Source organism: Phyllobates terribilis, unplaced genomic scaffold (genome assembly GCF_046119375.1).
Source record: "Phyllobates terribilis strain yellow unplaced genomic scaffold, ASM4611937v1 Scaffold_13__5_contigs__length_258822181, whole genome shotgun sequence".
Classification (NCBI taxonomy): domain Eukaryota; kingdom Metazoa; phylum Chordata; class Amphibia; order Anura; family Dendrobatidae; genus Phyllobates; species Phyllobates terribilis.
In genome coordinates, this window is record NW_027362773.1 from 220,217,559 (window position 1) to 220,233,877 (window position 16,319).

Below are 16,319 nucleotides of genomic sequence, written 5' to 3' on the forward strand. Positions count from 1 at the left end.
CAATACCTGATCATATGAACAGCAAGTCCTTTTGCATGGAAATGAATCTGTTCAAACTTTTGAGCATTTTCAAAGCCTTTTTTAGGAGGTTTTTGGAACAAAGTCACTCGAAATCCACCTTATGAATTTTAAAAAACCTTGAACTGTACAAGGTTCCAATTGATGATACCTTTAAATCAGATGTTTACATTTCAGTGAGGCCTGGATTTTTGTTTCCAATTGAAATCTTCCATTTTCTGAAATGTCTTCCAGAAGGATAATCACTGATATTGATGATAGTGCTATAAGAAAAGGAGTGAAACTCATAAGGATGAAGCAGCATCTGAGTAGTTGTGGCCAAGTGGTTAAGGCAATGGACTAGAAATCCTTTGGGGTCTCTCTGCACAGGATCGAATCCTGCCGACTACATCTAACTTCATGTAACATTTTGACTAATTATCTGAGTAGATAAATTTTCACATTCCCAAGTCTATCCCCCATGGAAATGGTCTGCAATCTTTGGATCGGATTTGTAGACCCAGCTTAACAGCAACTGTAGATCTTCTTTTGATTATTCAGCCTGGTGCGATGTCTCTTGTGCGTCACACCACCAATCAAAAAAAGCCCAGAGGGTGCCATCAGGTATGTGGTGCAACTCCTCTTTTCTTCCAGCGAACACAGACCACTGCCGTGACTGATGGACTGGGATATGAACTTTGATTTGCACCAACTCTACTTGAATTATCTTTCCGATGGAACCTTTTAGCACACCATGAAAAATCTTTAGTGACTTTTGAATGAGCAGAAGTTTTGCTATTTCTTTTTTTCTCACCCTTTTTCCAGCTAATAGATCCAGCACGCTAATTATTAGCCAGATTTCATCAACATTTTAAAACTGTCCTTGTTGTGATATCATGGAACTTTAAGCACACTTGTGGAATAAAAAGGGAGGAGATATTAATTTACCACTGTGTATTAGATATACATTTGCAGAACTGCTTTAAAACCTGTTTTCATCATAATGCATGAATTTCCCAGGTTCCACTGAGATTTGAACTCAGATCACTGAATTCAGAGGGAATTTCTCACATTTCCACAATTTACACAAGGTCTTTTACCGTTTTCAAAAGAAAATCCAGCTAGCTCTATTGGTCTTATGGTTCCATGGGGTAAGGGTTAGCACTCTGGACTCTGAATCCAGCAATCTGAGTTCAAGACTCAGTGGAACCTGAGAAATTCTTTGTGCACAGCAGTTGTGTTTTTTCTGCTCACTCTCAATTTGCCAATGCACATGGTTTAACATAAAAAGAGAAAGTTAAAATCCACATGGCAAAAAAGATCTATCTATCAAGAAAGTTTAACTCAAAAGTTAAACTTGACTTCATGAAGCAAAACTCATACCATCTATGTCACACCAAGCAACTGTACTCTATGACTTGTGCCAATGTTCGCATAACACTTTTTCCAGGTGGTTGAAACTGACAAGGATTTCAAGCTGAAACGGCTTCAAGAAACGACAGTAATTCTTTTCCCGAATCACCCTTTTTAGTGTTTTCCAGCATTTTTGTAAACATAGTTTGGTGATGTTTTTCTAAGAATGGTTTTGGGCATCGATTGAGTTTGTTTTCGTTTTTTTTTTGCTCGCAAAATGCTGCGAACGTCATTCAGGAATCTTCCAGGGGTCTTTCTAACCTTCTCATTGACTTGTATTGCAAGTATAAAGCAAGCAAAATATATCTGAAATATGATATGCTCACTTCTGTTAACCGCTTGGCATTTTGGGAAACTTGATGAGGTTAAAAGACGCTCAATACCTGATAATATGAACAGCAAGTCTTTTTGCATGGAAATGAATCTGTTCAAACTTTTGATCATTTTCAAAGCCTTTTTCAGGAGGTGTTTGGAACAAAGTCACTTGAAATTCACGTTATGAATTTTTAAAAACCTTGAACTGTACAAGGTTCCAATTGATGATACCTTTAAATCAGATGTTTACATTTCAGTGAGGCCTGGAATTTTGTTTCCAATTGAAATCTTCCATTTTCTGAAATATCTTCCAGAAGTATAATCACTGATTTTGATCATGGTGCTATAAGAAAAGGAGTGGAACTCATAAGGATGAAACAGTGTCTGAGTAGTTGTGGCCGAGTGGTTAAGGGGATGGACTAGAAATCCATTGGGGTTTCCCCGCACAGGTTCAAATCCTGCTGACTATGTCTAACTTCATGTAACATTTTGACTAATTATCTGAGTAGATTAATTTTCACATTCCCAAGTCTACCCCCCATGGAAATGGTCTGCAATCTTTGGATCGGATTTGTAGACCCAGCTTAACAGCAACTGTAGATCTTCTTTTGATTATTCAGCCTGGTGCGATGTCACTTGTGTGTCACACCACCAATCAAAAAAAGCCCAGAGTGTACCATCAGGTATGTGGTGCAACTCCTCCTTTTTTCCAGCGAACACAGACCACTGCCGTGACTGATGGACTGGGATATGAACTTTGATTTGCACCAACTCTACTTGAATTATCTTTCCGATGGAACCTTTTAGCACACCATGAAAAATCTTTAGTGACTTCTGGATGAGCAGAAGTTTTGCAATTTCTTTTTTCTCACCCATTTTCCAGCAAAGAAATCCAGCACGCTAATTATTAGCCAGATTTCATCAACATTTTAAAACTGTCCTTGTTTTGATATCATGGAACTTTAGGCACACTTGTGGAATAAAAAGGGAGGAGATATTAATTTACCACTGTGTATTAGATATACATTTGCAGAACAGCTTTAAAACCTGTTTTCATCATAATTAGTGTTGAGCGAACATGCTCGACACTGCTCGGTACTCGCCCAAGCATCATTCTACTCGGGATGTTCGGCGAGCACCGAGCATTTCCGGGTTACTCGGGCAGGAGCTCGGGTCTCCGTCCTGCATGTTTGGCGCTCTTTACAGAGCCAATGAATATGCAGGGATTGCCAGCCAGTCACTGTAATGCCGCAGCCATGTTGTTTGTGGGCATTACAGTGATTGGCTGGCCGCACAGCGTCACCTCGAGTATTTAAAACCGGGCGCCGCCATCTTGGACACAGTCGCTCCGAATCAGACAGTGTAGGGACAGCGCTGCTGATTTAGGGAGAGATATATCCTGCAAAATAGTTAGTGTAGGGTCTGTAAAGGCTGCCAGATCAAACAAGCAGTCCTTCTCAGGACTAATATCCATCCCAGGTATATCAGGCAGGCAGGCAGGCTGTATAGGAGACGCAGTGGTTATACCAGCAAACGCTGCATTACAGTCCAGTGTGCTGCTCCTGTTGCTGAAATTGCTGTTCTTAGCTCCAGGTCCCGGGGGCCAGGAAAAATCCTTTTTTTTTATCTAAATCCTCTGTTTTTTTTCCTCCTTCACAATGTACAAATACCTATCTTATTAACCTTTTGGTGTCCCCCCTCCCCCCCAAAAAAAAAGTGTGCCTCTGATTTTTCAGACACAAATATATCTGTTGAAAATAGTCTGGTGTAGGCCAGAGAAATAGAAGTGTGGTTTTGCAGTTCTATTGGCCATTTGTATCTAAAAAAAACAGTTTGAGTGTGTCGCTCACTGTTTAACCGCAAATATATATATTTAAAAAAGTCTGGTATACACCAGTAAATTATAACTGGTTTTGATGTTCCACGGTAAAATATCTCTATTATCCTGTTTTGGCATTTTTTGCTGTGTAAAATAATAATAGTGTCTCCCTGATTTTTCAGGCACAAATATATCTGTTGAAAATAGTCTGGAGTAGGCCAGAGAGACAGAAGTGTGCTTTTGCTGTTCCACGGTAAAAAATCTCTATTATCCTCCTTTTTGCATTTTTTGCTGTAAAAAAAAAAAATAGTGTCTCCCTGATTTTTCAGACACAAATATATCTGTTTAAAATAGTCTGGTGTAGGCCCGAGAAATACAAGTGTGGTTTTGCAGTTCCACGGTACAAACCTCTGTATTATCCACTTTTGGGCCATTTGTATCTAAAAAAAACAGTTTATGTGTCGCTCACTCTTCAGCTGCAAATATATATATATTTTAAAAAGCCTGGTATACACCAGTAAATTATAACTGTGGTTTTGCTGTTCCATAGTAAAAAATCTCTATTATCCTGCTTTTGGCATTTTTTGCCGTAAAAAATAAATAGTGTCTCCTGATTGTTCAGACACAAATATATCTGTTGAAAATAGTCTGGTGTAGGCCCGAGAAATACAAGTGTGGTTTTGCAGTTCCATGGTTCAAACCTCTGTATTATCCACTTTTGGGCCATTTGTATCTAAAAAAAACAGCTTGAGTGTGTCGCTCACTGATCAGCCGCAAATATATATATATTCAAAAAAGTCTGGTATACACCAGTAAATTATAACTGTGGTTTAGCTGTTCCACGGTAAAACATCTCTATTATCTTGCTTTTGGCATTTTTTGCCGTAAAAAATAAATAGTGTCTCCTGATTGTTCAGACACAAATATATCTGTTGAAAATAGTCTGGTGTAGGCCCGAGAAATACAAGTGTGGCTTTGCAGTTTCACGGTTCAAACCTCTGTATTATCCACTTTTGGGCCATTTGTATCTAAAAAGAACAGTTTGAGTGTGTCGCTCACTGTTCAGCCGCAAATATATATATATTCAAAAAAGTCTGGTATACACCAGTAAATTATAACTGCGGTTTAGCTGTTCCACGGTAAAACATCTCTATTATCTTGCTTTTGGCATTTTTTGCCGTAAAAAATAAATAGTGTCTCCTGATTGTTCAGACACAAATATATCTGTTGAAAATAGTCTGGTGTAGGCCCGAGAAATACAAGTGTGGCTTTGCAGTTTCACAGTTCAAACCTCTGTATTATCCACTTTTGGGCCATTTGTACCTAAAAAAACCAGTTTGAGTGTGTCGCTCACTGTTCAGCCGCAAATATCTCTATTTAAAAAAGTGTGGTATACCCCAGTAAACAATAACTGTGGTTTTGCCATCCCATGGTAAAAAATCTCTATTATTCAGGTTTTGGTAGTTTTTTCCGTAAAGAAAAACAGTAGTGTCTCCTGACTGTTGTGACACAAAAATATATCTGTTGAAAATAGTCTTGTGTAGGCCCGACATCCCATTGTGGTTTTGCAGTTCCACGGGTCAAATCGCTGTACTATCCAGTTTTGGGCCTTTGGTATCTAAAAAAAAAGCAGTTTGAGTGTGTCGCTCACTGTTCAGCCGCAAATATCTCTATTTAAAAAAGTGTGGTATACCCCAGTAAACAATAACTGTGGTTTTGCCATCCCACGGTAAAAAAATCTCTATTATTCAGGTTTTGGTAGTTTTTTCCGTAAAGAAAAACAGTAGTGTCTCCTGACTGTTGTGACACAAAAATATATCTGTTGAAAATAGTCTTGTGTAGGCCCGACATCCCATTGTGGTTTTGCAGTTCCACGGGTCAAATCGCTGTACTATCCAGTTTTGGGCCTTTGGTATCTAAAAAAAAAGCAGTTTGAGTGTGTCGCTCACTGTTCAGCCGCAAATATCTCTATTTAAAAAAGTGTGGTATACCCCAGTAAACAATAACTGTGGTTTTCCTCTTCCACGGTTCTAATCTACTCTTTATTACCCTTTTTCCATTGATAGTGCAAGTGTAAGCTATTTTACTTCATTTACAATGGGCAAGGCGCGTGGCAAGGGACGTGGAAGTGGACGTTCTGGTGATGGTTCGTGCAGAGGACGGGGCCGTGGCCAAGGTGAAAATGTACCACAACCAACAGCCACATCTTCTCGCTTCCACTTCTTGACCGAATTACTAGGGAAGCACAGAACAACACCAGTATTGAGAACTGATCATTGTGAACAGGTTATTAATTGGATAGCAGACAATACTTCCAGTTACCTGGGCACCACCATCTCCGGTCTGTCTTCCACACGGTCAACTCTTAGTAGCCGTGAGTCTCGACCGCATACTCCTCCTCACCCTGATGCTCCTTCCTCCCACCATGCCGAGTGTCGTCAGACAGCAAGTGATCCCACACTTGGACACTCTGAAGAGCTGTTCACTGGTCCATTTCCATATTTGGGCCCCTCGCCTGATACGCTTGAAGTGGTGGAAGAGGAGATCCCATGTTGCGATGCCCAAATATTTGAACAGCCACGGCCACAGGAAGTCGACGTTGTCAATTTGTCACAAGAGGTGGACGATGACGAGACACAATTGCCACGAAGGGAGGAGGAGGATCGTGGTGCGCAAGTGGAAGAGGAGGAGGTGGTGGATGATCTAGTAACTGACCCAATGTGGAAGGAGGACATGCAGAGTGAGGCCAGCAGCACACAGGGGGAGGGAGGCAGAGTACCCCAACAGGCAGGAAGAAGAAGTGTGGCGGCCGCAGACAGAAGGCAGGCAACCGTTCCCCGTAACACCAACACGAGGGACATTGCCAGTACAAGCGGTAGGTCTTCCAGAGTCTGGAATTTTTTTAAAGACTCTACTGATAACCCCAAAAAGGCCATATGTTCCACCTGCCATGCCAGCATCAGCAGGGGTGACAAAACTACCAGCCTGACCACCACCAGCATGATCAGGCACATGGCAGCAAAGCACCTGACTTTGTGGGGCGAAACCCAGGGTCCACGACTAGTGTCAGCGGGTGTCACCACTGCTTCTTCCACTGTTGTGCGTGCAATAGAACCCCCTGTTGTGTGTGCAAGGCAATCCCCTGTCCATACTGCATGTAAAGAAGCCCCCTCCTCTCAGTCTTCACTTGTTATGGCAGTTTCTCAAGAAACAGCATCAACGTCCACATCCACGTCCCACCGCAGCGTTCAATTGTCCATATCCTAGACCTTTGAACGAAAGCGGAAATTCGCAGCTAACGCCGCACAGGCCACAGTCCTAAATTCGCACATTTCACGACTGCTTGCATTGGAAATGCTGCCTTTTAGGCTGGTGGAGACGGAATCCTTCCGCAATCTTATGGCGGTGGCCGTCCCTCGGTACTCGGTCCCCAGCCAACACTATTTTGCCCAGTGTGCCATCCCCGCACTACACAAGCACGTGTCCCAAAGCATCTGCCGTGCCCTCAACAACGCAGTTACTGGGATAGTCCACCTGACAACGGACACGTGGACAAGTGCTTGTGGCCAGGGACGGTACATCTCTCTGATGGCATACTGGGTAAACATAGTGAAAGCCGGGACCCAGTCGGACCTTGGGACGGAACACATCCTCCCCACACCGAGAATTGCGGGCCCTATGTCAGTCAGAGTTGCCCCCACAGTGTACAGCTCCTGCGCATCCTCCTCCTCATGTTCAGCCTCCATCTCAGATATCACCACATCAGTTACAAGCTGGAAGCATTGCAGTACTGCCTCCGCCAAGCGGCAACAGGCTGTGCTGAAACTCATAAGCTTAGGTGATAAACCTCACACTGCTTGTGAGTTGTGGACAGCTGTGAAAGAGCAGGCAGATCTGTGGCTGGGACCGCTGAACCTACATCCTGGCATGGTCGTCTGTGACAATGGCCGTAACCTGGTGGCGGCTCTGAGGCGAGGTGAGATCACACACGTACCATGCCTGGCTCATGTGCTTAACCTCGTGGTTCAGCGGTTTCTTAAATCGTACCCCGAGTTGCCAGATCTGCTCGAGAAAGTACGCCGCCTGTCAGCTCATTTTCGCAAGTCGGCTACAGCTTCCGCCGCCCTTGCTGTGTTGCAGCAGTGTTTGCAGCTTCCGGCACAATGTCCCCACACCTTGGAACTCTACCCTCCACATGTTGCAAAGGAATTGTGAGCAGAAGAGAGCAGTTGTGGAGTACCAGCTGCAACAAGGCCGTCGATATTCAGGTCAGACTCCACACATAAGACCTCAGGAGTGAACCTGGATGTCTGACATATGTACCATCCTGACAAACTTTGAGGAGGCCACCAAGATGGTGAGTGGCAATGACGCCATCATTAGTATCAGCATCACACTTGTCTGTCTTTTGCAACGCTCTCTACAGAGAATTAAAGAGGAGGCATTGCAGCCAGAGTATGATGAGATGGATCAAGAAGCCGTAGCGGGCGATTACACACAGCCCAGCCTCATTTCATCCCAACGTGCATTGGGGGACAATGAGGGAGAGGAGGAGAAGGAGGAGGAGGAAGAACAGGAGCTGCTATCATGCGTTGTAGACGGTAGTACCTGTACAAGTGTCATACCGTCGGTTCAGCGTGGGTGGCCTGAGGACAGGGGGGAGGAGGAAGAGGAGGAGGAGGAGGAGAGCATGGTTAGTCGTCATCTTGGTGAGGACACGGAAATCTTGCCCGTTACCAGTCTGGCACACATGGCTGACTTTATGCTACGCTGCCTTAGCCGTGACCCTCGCGTTGTCAAAATGTTGGGTGACAGTCATTATTGGTTGGTGACACTTGTAGACCCCCGCTACAAGGAGAACTTTCACTCTCTTATTCCTGAGGTGGAGAGGTCTACAAAAATGGGGCAATATCAGAAGGCCCTTGATGCAGAACTCTTAAAAAAATTCCCATCTGAACACGCTAGCGGCAGAGGTCACAGTTCGTTGCCCAACAAAGGCGTACAGGCGAGAGAGATGCAACTCCAATCCAGCAGAGGCAGGGGAATACTGTCAATGTTCTGGGACAGTTTTCTGACACCCACCCAGCTTACAGGCCCTGAGGCGCGGGTTACTCTCACAAGGAGTGGAAAGCTTCAAAAGATGGTGAGGGAGTACCTTGCCGATCGTACCAGCATCCTCCATGATTCCTCTGTGCCTTTTAATTATTGGGTATCCAAGCTGGACACTTGGAATGAACTCGTTCTGTACGCCTTGGAGGTCCTGGCTTGCCCTGCCGCTAGCGTGTTATCAGAGCATGTTTTTAGTGCCGCTGGGGGAATTATAACTGATAAGCGCACTCGCCTGTCAACTGACAATGCTGACAAGCTGACCCTTATCAAAATGAACAAGGGCTGGATTGGGCCAGACTTCTCATCACCACCAAATGACAGCAGAGTAGCATAAAGTTAAATCCACTGTGTTATTTCGGGAGGTGTATTCACATGCACTTCTTCACACCCACACATGGGTATACGCTTCCTCGTTTCGTCTGTTTAATCTTCTTCTCCTTATCCTCAGCCTCCACCACCACTATACCACCAGGGTGCCAGCATTGCAAGTTCCTCCGTCCTAATTTTTGGCAGCTTTTGCTGGGAAAGCATAAGCAAATACCATGGGACACCCACTCCCCAATAATGGGACTTATGTTTGTAATATGCTGTACTGCATGGCTCTTGTAAGGGGCATTGCAAGTTGCTCCGTCCTAATTTTTGGCAGCTTTTGCTGGGAAAGCATAAGCAAATACTATGGGAGACCTGCTCCCCAATAATGGGACTTATGTTTGTAATATGCTGTACTGCATGTGACGCGCCCCCTGGGCCGTGTGTACACGTGTGTCGGATACCCGGTGCCGGGTCTCTCGGGTCTGTAGTCTCCGTGGCGGTGACCCGGTCCCGTGACTCAGGCTGGTCAAACCAGTGGCAGTCTTTCTTAGGTTTTGAGGTTAATTGTCCGACTGCGCCACCCGTGGATTGCGGTCAGGGAGTACCACCGTTGCGAGGCAGACCGCTGAGGCTGGTGTTGTGTGTGCACCATAGAAAGGGATAACTCCCCTCGGGAGGAGTATAGCCTCAGGGCAGTGAGTGTGGATGATGGGGGTGATGGTGCACGAGCGCAGAAGGAAAGACTCAGAGTCTTTGCAGTGCAGTTCAGGGTCTTTACTGATGATTATAAGGTAGACCCTCCCGGGAGTACTGGCTAGCATAAGAGGCCTGGTCAGTCTGTGAGCAAGCAGGAGTTCCCCTGGCCAGGTGGAGTTATAGGCCTCCCAGTCTGTCTGCACTCTTCCTGGCTACCTTGCTGTAAGCGGGTAGAAGTAGCCCACGTCCCTGAGTGTACCGTGTAGTGCTCACCCGTATGGCTGGTGACTTGGGGCCTTCTGTTAGCCTCCGCTCCACGACAGCGGTGCTGGTCCCTTGCTTGTGACTGAGCCTCCAGGCTTCTATGGCCAGAGGACCTGAAATCCCCTGCCGGCTGGTTTCTGCTGCTGGATATATAAGTCCTCACAGCTTCGGACTCCTGTGTCCGGTTCCTATTGTCTTCTGCCAGGGCGAGCTCTGCTCAGCTTCCAGCCCCTCGTCTTTAGCTCCTAGCTCCTACAGAGCTCCTTGCTGTTACTTTCCCTTGCTCTCACTCTGACTCTGACTGTTCTCTGACTCACTCAACCCCGCCCCAGATCCAGTTTATAAGGGCAGAATTCTCCCCTCCCAGGACTGGGGCAGGAGGATGTTGCATGTTTAAGGGATCCTGACCAGGAAACCTCCCACTTGCTCTCCGGCGTAATATCTCTATTACTGTGGTGACCAGACCCCTGGGGTGCCACACATGGCTCTTGTAAGGGGCATTGCAGTTCCTCATAATTTTTGGAAAGCCTTCCATTCACTGCTTAGGCCAACAGTGCACGGGAGACCCAGTTGCTATAAATCGAAAAAAAGGTTTAGTTAACACCCTCTGACCTCCATGTCATTTCCAAGGGGCATTGGAGTGGCTCGAAATTTTTGGTAGGCATTGCACTCACTGTATGCCCTATAACTGTGTAGCCGAACCGCTCCTTTTGTTACAGAAACATATCCTACAAGACATATCTGGTTGACTGGCCTGATATTGATGTGAATGTTCCCTGTTCCTCCTGCTCTTTCTCCTTTGCCACCACCTCATCCATCATTTATCACCTGAAGCTTTGTTTTAACGAGAGTCATAGAACTGGGATAGTAGCAGGAAAACATCCAGCAATCCTCGGAGGAGGTAGAATATGCGCCAAAACGCTGACCACCTCAGGCCTAGCTGCTACTACAAACATGCGCTTGCATTCCAAGGAACAGAAAGCTAAGGAGGTGGATGGCCTCATGATCATGAATAATTTACTCGTTGTGTAGGAGGCCGACCACTGCTGCTGTCTACCTTCTGAACTTTGTGTTGAAGCCTGATTGACCCAGGACCCGCAATCCTCTATGTCTGGAGGACGTGTTGCATCCCAGTGTCCAACTGTGTCCCGGCTTCCACAATATTAACCCAGTGTGAAGGCGTCACACTCCTGGCCACATTCACTTGTCCACGTGTTTGTGGTTAGGCTGTTCTTCCCACTAAATGCACTGGGGAGGGCACAGGTAATGTTTTGGTATGCGCGCTTGTGTATAAGGCGCAACGGGACAAATAGGGGCGGCTGCGGACTGAGTATGGACACCCGGCCACCCCCACGCGGCTGGGGACTGTGTGTGGGCACCCAGCCGCGGGGCGGCTGGGGACTGAGTATGAATACCAGGCTACCGACGCAGCCATGACGTGGTGGCCAGATTCCACCTCAACATGCCTAAAAGGCTCAATTTCAAGTGCAAGCAAGCTAGCAGTATGGTATTGCAGCCTGGGGGTGGGTGGGTGGCAGGCTGCATACTTGCGCTTGTATTGCAAGTTATGGGGAGGTACAATTGAACACTGCCCTGGGACAAGGACTTGCACGGGGATAGTTGCAAGTCTGTATCTTCTGATGCGGCAAGGATCACTTCAGATGGCCACACTTTTAGGCAGTGACCTGGGTGTCAGACATGCTTCCAGGGGTCTTCCCCATGCTGTTCCCATGTCTTTTTAGCACAGTATGCATGTGTCACACAGCACATGGCCAGATAAGGTTGTAAAATGTTAAAATGACATTTCCCGGTGAATGCATTTGTCACAGTTGAAAGCAATACAAAAGTTCAAAAACGCATAAAAAATGCTACTTGTGAACATAGCCCAAGGTGTGGAGGAGTATTTTTGTTTTTGGTTATTTATTTTACCTTATACACAAGTCTTTACCCTGGAAAGGATGTTCCTTAACACCTTTCCGACCTGGTCAGTAATAGTACGCACCAGGTCGGGAAGGCCGGTTCAGCGGGGGCTCCGGCGGTGAGCCCGCACTGAAGCGAGCACATGTCAGCTGATTATTGGAATCGCAATCCACCCGCGGCTGTTAACATGTTAAATCTCTGACAGTGGCATTTAACTCGCGCTTCCGGGAGTCCTAAGCCCCGCCCATCAGTGACCCCGTCACGTGATCGCGGGTCACCAATGGGTGGGCATGACAACTCAGGGTCTGCAGCAGACGCCTGTGGTTGTCATGTCTCAATTGCTATGAGCGCTACCTATTGGTCAGCGCTCATAGCAAGTGAGCATTTCTCCTGCATACAAGCGATCTGCTCATCGCTTGTATGCAGTAGAAGCAATCAGACAATTGCTGCTTCTAGTCTCCTCTGGATAATATAGAAGCAAGCAGAAAGTGTAAAAAAAAAGTTTTTAAAAAAATAAAAAAAATAAAAAATATATAAAAGTTTAAGTCACCCCCCTTTCGCCCCATTCAAAATAAAATATATATATATAAAAAAAAAACCACATGCACATATTTGGTATCGCCGTGTTCAGAATCGCCCGATCTATCAATATAAAAGAAGAATTAATACAATCAGTAAACGGCGTAACGAGAAAAAAATTTGAAACGCCAGAATTACAATTTTTTGGTCGCTACAACTTTGCAATAAAATGCAATAACGAGCGATCAAAACATCGGATCTACCCCAAAATGGTATCAATAAAAAACGTCAGCCCGGCACGCAAAAAATAAGCCCTCACCTGGCCCCAGATCCCAAAAATTGGAGAAGCTAAGGGTCTCGGAAAATGGCGTCATTTTTTTTGTTTTTTTTAGCAAGCTTTGGATTTTTTTTCACCACTTAAATAAAAAAGAACCTATACATGTTTGGTGTCTATGAACTCGTAACGACCTGGAAAATAATGATGACAGGTCAGTTTTAGCAATCTGTGAACGTGGTAAAAAAAGGACCCAAAAAACAACTGTGGAATTGCATTTTTTTTGCAGTTTCACTGCACTTGGAATTTTTTTCCCATTTTCCAGCACAAGATATGGTAAAACCAGTGATGGTGTTTAAAACTACAACTCGTCCCGCAAAAAATAAGCCCTCACATGGCCATATTGAACAAAAATTAAAAAAGTTCTGGCTCTGGGAAGAAGGGGAGCAAAAAAGGAAAACACAAAAACCGAAAGACCCATGATCGTTAAGGGGTTAACATATTTCACAGGAAAGCACTTTCACTTTCATTTTTGAACGTTTTATTGTGAGCCTGTAAAAGTGGCTTAATACCTCTGACCACGTTGTTGACAGCAGTGACCTGGGGGTCAGAAATGCTTCCAGGGGCGATCCCCATGCTGTCCCCATGTCATTTGAGCACTGTCACTATCGTTTTGGGCACTTTTTAGGCTTTCTACAGACTGCCGGGGAAGCCACCGCAAAAATGTTCGGGTCTCCCATAGACTAACATTGGGCTCGTTGCTCGGGTCGAGCACCCGAGTATCACAGTGAGCTCGGCCCGAGCTTCGAGCACCTGAGCATTTTAGTGCTCGCTCAACACTACTAATTATCTGAGTATATCTATTTGCATATTACCAAGTTTATCCCCAACGGAAATGGTCTGTAATCTTTGTATCGGATTTGTAGAACCAGCTTAACAGCATCGGTATATCTTTTTCTGATTATTCAGCCTGGTGAGATGTCACTTGTTCCTCACACCACCAATCAAAAAAAGCTCAGAGGGTGCCATCAGGTATGTGGTGCAACTCCTCCTTTTTTCCAGTGAACACAGACCACTGCCGTGACTGATGGACCGGGATATGAGCTTTGATTTGCACCAACTCTACTTGAATTATCTTTCCGATGGAACCTTTAAGCACACCATGAAAAATCTTTAGTGACTTCTGGATGAGCAGAAGTTTTGCAATTTCTTTTTTTCTCACCCTTTTTCCAGCTAATAGTTCCAGCAAGCTAATTATTAGCCATATTTCATCAACATTTTAAAACTGTCCTTGTTGTGATATCATGGAACTTTAAGCACACTTGTGGAATAAAAAGGGAGGAGATATTAATTTACCACTGTGTATTAGATATACATTTGCAGAACAGCTTTAGAACCTGTTTTCACCATAATGCATGAATTTCCCAGGTTCCACTGAGATTTGAACTCAGATCACTGGATTCAGATGGAATTTCTCACATTTCCACAATTTACACATTCTCTTTTACCGTTTTCAAAAGAAACTCCAGCCAGCTCCATTGGTCATATGGTTCCATGGTGTAATGGTTAGTACTCTGGATTCTGAATCCCTCAATCTGAGTTCAAATCTCAGTGGAACCTGAGAAATTCTTTGTGCACATCAGTTTTATATTTTCTTCTCACACTCAATTTGCCAATGCACATGGTTTAACATAAAAAGAGAAAGTTAAAATCCACATGGCAAAAAAGATCTACACTCCCTGACAGAAGTTATGTCGCTTATCCATGTTATGTAAATTAAAGCTTATAACCTGACGTTAAATTCATCTATTGGTTTTATAAATTACTCTTTTGAAAGCTGAAACCCTCCCAAATTTGGTTTAGATCAAGAAAATAAATTGGCATCAATGTTGAAATATTGATCATTTAATGAACCCAGAATGGTCAGATTTTGGCAAGACAAAAGTTTTGTCGCCCACAGAAAGTAATGTGATATTCAAACAAATAATTATCTTAAAATAAAAATTTATGTTGCATAACATTTGTGAATGAAGTTGTGGTGCTATTAGAGTCATATTTAAGATTTTTTTGTGACTTCTATGAGCTTGAAGGACTGCATCCATGTGGTTCAACAATGATTCATACAATTTATTAATGAAGTCATCAGGAGTAGCAAAGAATGCAGTCTTACATGCCTCCAGAGTTCATCTAGATTATTTGGTTTTGTCTTCCAAGCTTCCTGTTTCATCCTACCCCAAACATGGTCAATGATGTTCATGTCTGGTGACTGGGCTGGCCAGTCCTTGAGCACCTTGATCTTTTTTGCCTGGAGGAACTTTTGTAGAGATGGATGTATCAGATGGAGCACAATACTGCTGCAGAATTTGACCCCTTTTAAGATTTGGAATGTAAGAGGTAGCTAATACTTCTTTATATTTTAGGCTATTGATATTGCCTTCCACCTTGCAAATGTGTCGCACACCCCCTTACTGAATGTAACCCCAGACCATGAAATTTCCACCACCAAATGTAACTGTTTTCTGGGAGTATTTTGGATCCATGCGGGGTCCAGTAGATCTCGTGCAGTATTTGCAGCGGCTGTGGTGTAATTCTACTGAAGATTCATCAGAGAAATCCACCTTCTGCCACTTTTCCAGCTTCCATCTGTTTAGCAGTCTGTGGGACATTGCAAATGCCACAAGTTTTTTTATTTACCTTTTGCTTAATGCTGGCTTCTGGGCACTGATTCCACCATGGAGGCCATTTCGAGACAGAATCCTACAAACTGTTCTAGTTGACACAGGGACTTGAGGTGACCAGGCCTGTTGGAGCTCTCCTGCAGTGGAAGAGGGGCTTAGTTTGGATTTTCTAACCAACAAATGTTCCTCCTGAGCAGTTGTCTTGCGGGGTCTGCTGGACCTGGGCTTGTCAAACACATCTCCAGTCTCTTCAAATCTTTTTTTTAATTCTTTGTACTTGATGCTGAGACACATTAAAGGTGCCAGCTGTTATGATCTGCTACAAGAACTAAGGAAAGAAAGGAAAACTGTCCCTACAATAGGACTAAGCTGATTCTCTACGATGCAGCGGGCAACCTGTTCCTTGTGAACAGACCCTCCTTTGTCCTCAGCTAGTCTGAACGCAGACCTATAGATATAAGGAAGGGGTCCCTAAAAGAACTAAGGACTAGTGTTGAGCCACCCCCGTAGTGTTCGGGTTCGTCGAACACCGGGATGTTCGAGGAACTGTTCGTCGAACTGTTCGTCAGAACACCTTAGAACACCGTCGAACACCGTTAAAACCAATGGCAGGCAAACAAAAACACATAGAAACACATAGAAAACACCTGCAATGGTGTCCAAAAGCTGAAAAACTGCTCAGAAGACACTCTCTTTAAAAAAGCCGGCCGGCAAATTCAGCAGCGGCATACACCGGTACCCGACAATTTAGACAAGAAGGAATAGAGCATCACACATAGATTAGATAGATAGAAACATGTCAGTCACACATATAAGAAGCACAGTGACAGTGTTGGTTACTGCACTTGTCATTTAGTGTAAAGGATTTATTAAAAAAAATAATAGTGTTTTCATGCACTGTCTCTTTAAAAAAGCCGGCCGGCAATTCAGCAGCGGTACCCGACAATTTAGAACAGAAAGATAGAGCATCACACATAGATTAGATAGATAGAAACATGTCAGT

The 16,319-nt window shown here is 44.4% G+C and overlaps 1 non-coding gene across 1 annotated transcript; it reads left to right on the forward strand.

Moving 5' to 3' along the window:
- The first annotated feature begins 2,113 nt into the window (after positions 1–2,113).
- TRNAS-AGA (transfer RNA serine (anticodon AGA)) lies at positions 2,114–2,195 on the forward strand. The gene has a single exon. It is a non-coding gene; the product is annotated as a tRNA-Ser (tRNA).
- The last annotated feature ends 14,124 nt before the right edge of the window (positions 2,196–16,319 follow it).